Raw genomic sequence first — 7,072 nt, forward strand, 5'->3', positions numbered from 1 at the left:
CGCCGGGACCTGAGGGGACCCCGCGCCCCTCCTTCCGGCCGCCGCCCCCGGGAAGCGCCAACAGCCGCCCCGCGGAGAGGCCGCGCGAGGAGGCCAGGAGGAGGCGGACACGAAAGCGTCGGTCTCCAGTTCGCACTGGGGAAGCAAAGAAAAAAACTTATAGTCCTGGAGGTGCCGGGGATCGAACCCGGGGCCTCGTGCATGCTAAGCACGCGCTCTACCACTGAGCTACACCCCCCGCCGCACGGCGACGTGAGCCTCCCGAGTCGCTGGGTGACACTGCGGTCTGAAGATGGAGCCCAGCCACGCTTGGAGGCGAATACCTGTAACCCCAGTGCTTGGGAGGCTGAGGCAGAAAGATCGCCAAAAGTTCGAGACCAGCCTGGGCTACATAGTAAGTTCGAGGCTGAACTGAACTACATGGCGAGACCCTGTCTCATTAGATAGATAGATAGATAGATAGATGATAGATACATAGATACATAGATACATAGATACATAGATACATAGAAAGAGAAAGAGAAAGAAAGAGAGTGAGCCAGTGAGCCAGTGAGTGCATGATGAAGCTCTAAGTCATAGCAGGGCAAAATCCACTGCGTTTAACCTCTGACTGAAATGCCGGGAGGAGAAATCCACCCTGAGCCGCAGAAGCTGGGGTCGTCCTGCAGAGGCGCCCCCCACGACGACGTCCGCGTCGCCCCCGCCCACGCGACGAGGGCCCTGCGTCGGCCTTGCAGCCGGCTTCACCCTCCGCCTCCGGGAGGTCTCCCTGACCGCCCGCCGCCCAAAGCGCGCCGAAGGTGGCCGTGGGTCCGGGGTCCTGCGGGCGCACCAGGGCTGTGGATCTGCGTGGGACACGGGACCGGGCACCCAAGCGCAAAAACCGACGGAAATGGCTCACACACTGAAACCTAAGGCTCGAAACTGTAAAGCTAGCAGAAGAAAAGGTAATCAGTAGTCCAGCGCTCTCCCAGCATGCCCAGAGCCCCAGAGCTACAAGACCACAGTGCCCGACGAAAGGCGCGTGCTTAGGCGTATATCTTTTTTTTTCTTGAGACAGGGCCTCACTATGTAGCCCAGGCTGGCCTCGAACGCACAACAATCCCCCTGCCTCAGCCACATTAGTGCTGGGATTACAGTTGTGCGCGACCACACGGTGCTTAGGTGTAAATCAAACCAGTACTTAGATTCTGAAAAATAAACTATGAGTCAGAGGTAATCTAAATAAACAATCAGACTGTGTTCACAGTTTGCAAGACTCGACAGGACCATGACCTCCTTCCAAACTGACATTCCCATCAAAATGTCACCTAGACGTTTTGTAGATAGAGACAAAATTATTCCAAGACTGAGAAAGCTGAAGAGTTAGAAAAGCTTAAAGTACTCATTAAGAATATGGCTGGGGCACGTACCTGAAAAAAGAAAGTCCGTTAATCTCCCTAACTAATATACACTAATACAAAATGGCACGTGAGGAATCAGCCAGCCAGTTTCAAGACTTACCTGACGAAGTGATTCCGATACTGCGGTACTGGGGGACACGTAGACACACAGGCTAACACAGAGCAGAAATCCACATGAAGAATCCCAACTTTTTTCCCACAAAGTTGCAGAGATAATTTCATAGAGAACAGACTTCTTAGCAGATGGTTGCTGAAGCAGTGAGTGGCTGCAGGCAGAAAGAGGGGGTCGGGGGAGGAAGAAGGAAAGAAAAGCCAAGAAAGGTCACACATTATACAGAATTAAAATGGATCAGAGATGTAGGTGTAAAACTATAAAACTTTTAGAGAAAATGACAGGGAAGCTCTGTACCTAGGACTAGGCGGAGTTTTCAGAAAGGCACCAAAACGCGAGGATGCGGAGGGAGGCTTGTTCTCTCCTGCTCTCTTTCCCCACCTGCTGCCTCTGTTTTCTTGGCCGGAGTGGGGGCTTCTACAAAGAAACAGAAGCAGGAGGATCTCTTTCTCTCTCTCTCTCTCTCTGTCTCTTTCTCACACACACACACACACACACACACACACACACACACCTCCCACAACCACAGAAGAACCAGACCTGGCTGCTGCTGGCTCGGAACTCCTTGTAAACGTAAGTCTGGACAGTGAACCAGAAAATGTAAAGACCAGAAGTTCAGAGAGTTGAACCAGGGCCTCAAGGTAGAAGTCCAGACACATAAGGAGAGACGATATTCACAAGAAACGGTCTAGCGGGAGGGAGAATGCTGCACTCACAGAAGTCCCCGAGGTCACAGCTAGACAGGAGACAAGGGGAAGGAAAACCTGCAGCAACTTTCAAGGGAGCAGGAGTCGAGCAAGAGGAAAGGGCCGGCAGAGGCAGACAGCAAAGGTCTCCAGGCAGCTGGCCAGTCTCTAGCACAAGTGGACACAGGCCGGCTCCGTGTCTCGGCCGCAGCTCAGGCTGTGGAGGAACACAGCTCAGATCTCCAGCTTGGAGAGTAGAGGAAGCAGGGCAGCGGGCTGCCCGGGGCTTGGACCACACAGCTGTGAGGGTGAGGACTGTCCTTGCGAGCAGGCGGTCACCGCGAAGCTATGCTCTCTCCCCGAGCTGTCTCTACTTTTCCAAAGCTCTGGTCGCACACGGATTTTAGTGGTGTTAGTTATAAAAGCGGAAGGCCTCAGAGGAACCTCAATCTGATTTGCCAGTATGGTGCACATGGTCCAGTGTGTCGGGTCGGTTGGAACTGGGGTGCAAATCCATACAAAAACTCTGCCGAAACCCGGGATCGAACCAGGGACCTTTAGATCTTCAGTCTAACGCTCTCCCAACTGAGCTATTTCGGCCGCCCTGAGCCCTCCCTGTGGGTCCTCCCCCAGAGCATTAAAACGTGCATTTCTAGGGCGGGTGCGCTTCCTAACCTCTGACTTCGTTTTGCTCCACACCACGCACCGCTCGCCCACCCCATAAAATACGGTGCGGTCTGTGTCCGAGCTGAGACGCAGTTTGGAAGCGGGGGCAGCGCGGGAAGGGCGCAGGGAGTGACGGCAGGGTGGTGGTCCGGGTCGGCCGCCCAGGCAGTGCTCAGACCCCCGGGGGACCGCAGGCGGCCGCACCTTCGCTCTGCGCGGCTCTCCCGCCCTCCGCCAGCACCTTCGCGGCCAGCCTGAGCACCACCGGCGTTCCTGCAGCCGCGCGGCCTGCTCTCCGGGCTTGGCTCGCACAAGTGTGACTGCTCCCGGCTCCAGCCGCCCCTACACGCTCGGTCCTGCTGGTCTACCCGCACCCGCCGCCGCGCCTGCTGCCCGCCGGTCCTCCTGCCCCGCTCCCCGCCTCCTGCTCTCCCCCCGGTCCTCCTAGAGCTCACTCGTTCTTTGGGCAGGATGAGGTGCAGATCTAAGGATTTTTTTTTTATTTTAAAGAGAAACGAACAAAAACAAAAGACACATAAACAAAACAACACAAAAACAATACAGAATTTCAAAATGAGGTGATGGGAAATTAACAGTGGTTGTGGTATTACATATTGGTGCAGCCACTGTGGAAATCAGTCTGGAGCTTCCTCAGTAAACTAGGATTAGAGGTCCCATTGAACCCAGCTATTCCCCTCCTGGGTATCTTTCCAGAAGAACTCAAAACATCATACCACAGTGATATATGCGCACCCATGTTTATACCATCACAATTTGTAACAGCTAAATCTTGGAAACAACCCAAATGCCCATCACCTGAGGACTGGATAAAATAGATGTGGTATTTTTATACAATGGCATATCACTCAGCTATAAAGATGATAAACTCAAGGCTTTTGCAGGTAAACGGACACAGCTAGAGACAAGTGAAATAAATCAGACTCACATGTGTAAACATCGTGTGCCTCCCTAGTGTGAGAACCTGAAAGAGTAAATAAAATCTGGAAGCCACAATAGATATTGTGCAAGAGGAAGAAACTACTTAAAGGGAAGGAACAACTGAGATGAGGGAAAGAGGAAAGAAAGAAGGAAGGGAAAAAATACACACACACACACATATACATACAAGATGGCTAAGATAATTGTACTACTAATTTCTATTGGTTTATTGAGAGAACAGTCCATGTTTAATTGTTTGATCAGTCTTACAGGCCTCTGTCTGGTTATATGAGTAACCACTTTGAAGATACATTCAAGGAATTGACCAAAATCAAATGTGCTTGTTTCTTTCTCACCGGCCAAATGTGATTTCTAGAATTGGTGGGAGCTGACAGATGCAGAACTCAGATGGCTTTGAGCCCCGCCGGGAGGGAAGCACACACAGCTTCGAGCCACACCCTCTCTCCGCTGAGCGCCACGCAGATCCTTGAGGCCTTCGTGGGATTCCTGAGGGTGACTGAATATGGGATGGCTGGCCAGATAGAAAACCCCCTGTCCTAAACCTGATGGCAAACTGTGTCCTCTCAGCCGCCGCACTGGGAGAACTGCAAGACAGTCACGGGCCAGACGACACCATTTGGCTCCTGGAACATCTCCCCCTCAATCTGCCCCACCTCCCCTCCTTCCCACACTGCCCCGGGGCATCTGCCCCAGCCGCCCAGCTCGGCTGTCTGGGCGGAACTGTCCGGGTCTTCAGCCTCTCCCGCCCTCTCTCTTTTTCCTGCTCACGGAGCTTTCCCGGCTCGCCTTCCGTTGGAGTGGACAGGCCGGCGGCTGTGCAAGCTAGTTCGGGCACTGCACCAAGGACTCTTAGCTGGACTGTGCTGAGGACTCGTACAGACCACTGAGAGAAAACGCTAAACACTAAGTAAGAAAGCAAGTTAACGAGCACTTCCCCAGAGAGGATGTCCCAATGGCCTGTCCCGCAATACAGACTGCTGGGCATCGTTTTGCACCTGGAAAATGCAAACAAAAGCCACAGCGTAATGTTACTCTTCGCCAGCACGGCTGCAGCTTGGACTGGGCCGTGGAGGGCCGCCGAGAGTGTGGGGCCTCGGGAGCTCTGCACGCTGCTGCTGAACGTCTGCGTCCACACCAAGACATGGTCGAAATGCAGGGGAAAGCTGGTGATGGAAACTTGACAGCTACGCTGACCCCCGAAGGAAAGGCTTGAGGGTTCCCTTGACAGAGCGGCAGGGGCAGGGCTGGTGCAGCGCTCGACACGTGAGCGAAGGCTTGGGAACGCTCTCAGCGGCCCTCCCCAGGGCAGGGAACCGGCACCGCACGGTGCATCGAATCCCGCGACAGAGCGCTCCCCCCGGAGCGGCGGGGAGGAAGCGCGGCGACCCGCAGCGACGCGATGGATGTGATCTGTTTCAGGAGGCCGAGTCCAAGACACCAGGCTCGAAGCCACGCGCGCTGCGCCACCGAGGTGTGGCCCTGGCTGGGTTAAGACGGGCCCCGAAGGAGAAGCGCGCGGGCCGCCACCCTCCCCGCCAGGAGCGGTCGGGGTGGGAGCAGGAGTTGCGCCTCGCCTCCCCGCCGGGCCCCGGGAGCTGTGAGCGCCGCCCCGCAGCACCGGAGGCGGGCAGCGCCGGGCGGCTCGCCTGTGTGTGTGACCGTGAGGAGCAGAGGTGGTCCCCGCACACACGCACACGCGTGCACACACACGTGCGCACGGAAGAACGAGGGACGGAGCGTCCTGGGACGGGGGCCGGAGAGCAGGGTCGGACGAGGCACACGGAGTGCTCGGGAGCTGTGCTGCTCACGCATTTAACAGCCGTAAGCTGAGCCATTTGTACGCGCGCACTTCACGTACGTGAAAAGTCAGACGACGCTGAGAGCTGGCGTAGAGGCGCGAAGCTGCAATTTCTGCCCTGGGGAGCGGAGGCAGGAAGACCGCGGAGAGTTTGAGGTCCGCCTGCACTGCAAAGCCAGACTAAAATAATGAACAAATACCAAGAAGTGAAAGTTCTGGCCCTTTCTTGGAAAAAGAGTTTCAGCCTCCTTTACAGGATGAGGGTCTTTCATAGTGCTGTCTCCACCCACATCTCTGAAAAAACCCACTGTCCCGCGGGGAAACCCGCACAACTACGGCAAGTGGAGGTGCTGGGGATCGAACCCAGGGCCTCGTGCATGCTAAGCACGCGCTCTACCACTGAGCTACACCCCCGGCGGCCGCAACTGCTCTTCAAAGCTGCTTGTTGAGCGTGACTGTGTCCGCGGTTAAGTGCGCACCATCCAGATTTACACCGGGAAACACGCAGAGGATTTTGACTGCTTTGGCCAAACACTGAACGTTCCTTAGAGGAAAACCAACATAGTCCAAACAAATCAATTATGAATATTGACCCCAATTCTAAAGTTACAGTCCGGCCAGGTGGCGCACGCCTGTAATATCAGCACTTGGGAGGCTGAGGCTGGAGGATCGCTGAGCGTTCAATGCCAGCCAAATAGAGAGATGATAGATAGATAGACAGATAGATAAATAGATAGACAGACAGATAGGTAGATAGATTTAGACAATGTCCTGGGCAACTATTTTGGCTATTGTAATATGGTATTGTAATATGGCATTCTAATATGGGTATTGAAATGAATTTTGATGCCTATATTAAATGAAAGTATAAATAATACCACAAATTTTTGTGAATTTTTCAAAATTATTATTAGGAAAAAGTTATCCAAGAAGTTTTCTGGGTAGCTGAATCTTTTCTAAAAATCTTGTTTATTATGGGTCCTCCCCCCATACAGTAAAGCTATGATTTAGGTTTCAATTTCCCAGCTCGCGGACCGTCTGGATATTTACAAACGGATCTCATTCAGTTGTCAAATATGTGAAAAGCTGAACACGTTTCAATAATATCGTTAAGGATAAAACTCAGTTGGCTGGAGGGTTTCTGCTCCTAAAACCTGGGTGTGCGCCGCCGCCGGGCACCCACGCGAGGGTCACGCGCGGTCACGCGGGCCGGCCACGGTCACGCGCGGGCCGGCGAGGCTGCGACCGCAGCTCCGCCTCCTCCAGGCGGCATGCAACAATTTTAAGCAATTGCCCTTTATGGGCGAAACTCTTAACATTCTCCCACTAAAAGTTGCATCTCACTGTCATTCTAAAACGGAGAAAATAGCAACAAATTTGGATTTTTAAAAATCAGCCTTTTTAAGTTTTCAAGAGAGCGCGCTCAGCTCAAACCCCAAAACCCCCC

General features: G+C 53.7%; 3 non-coding genes across 3 annotated transcripts; all 3 read right to left on the reverse strand.

Moving 5' to 3' along the window:
- Positions 1–166: 166 nt before the first annotated feature.
- Positions 167–238, reverse strand: Trnaa-agc. The gene has a single exon. It is a non-coding gene; the product is annotated as a tRNA-Ala (tRNA).
- Positions 239–2,728: 2,490 nt separating this feature from the next.
- Positions 2,729–2,801, reverse strand: Trnaf-gaa. Its single transcript has one exon. It is a non-coding gene; the product is annotated as a tRNA-Phe (tRNA).
- A 3,166-nt stretch (positions 2,802–5,967) lies between these two features.
- Trnaa-agc lies at positions 5,968–6,039 on the reverse strand. The gene has a single exon. It is a non-coding gene; the product is annotated as a tRNA-Ala (tRNA).
- Between the last annotated feature and the right edge of the window lie 1,033 nt (positions 6,040–7,072).

The sequence above is a fragment of the Chinchilla lanigera genome, unplaced genomic scaffold (genome assembly GCF_000276665.1).
Source record: "Chinchilla lanigera isolate Chin_1 unplaced genomic scaffold, ChiLan1.0 scaffold00064, whole genome shotgun sequence".
Lineage (NCBI taxonomy): Eukaryota > Metazoa > Chordata > Mammalia > Rodentia > Chinchillidae > Chinchilla > Chinchilla lanigera.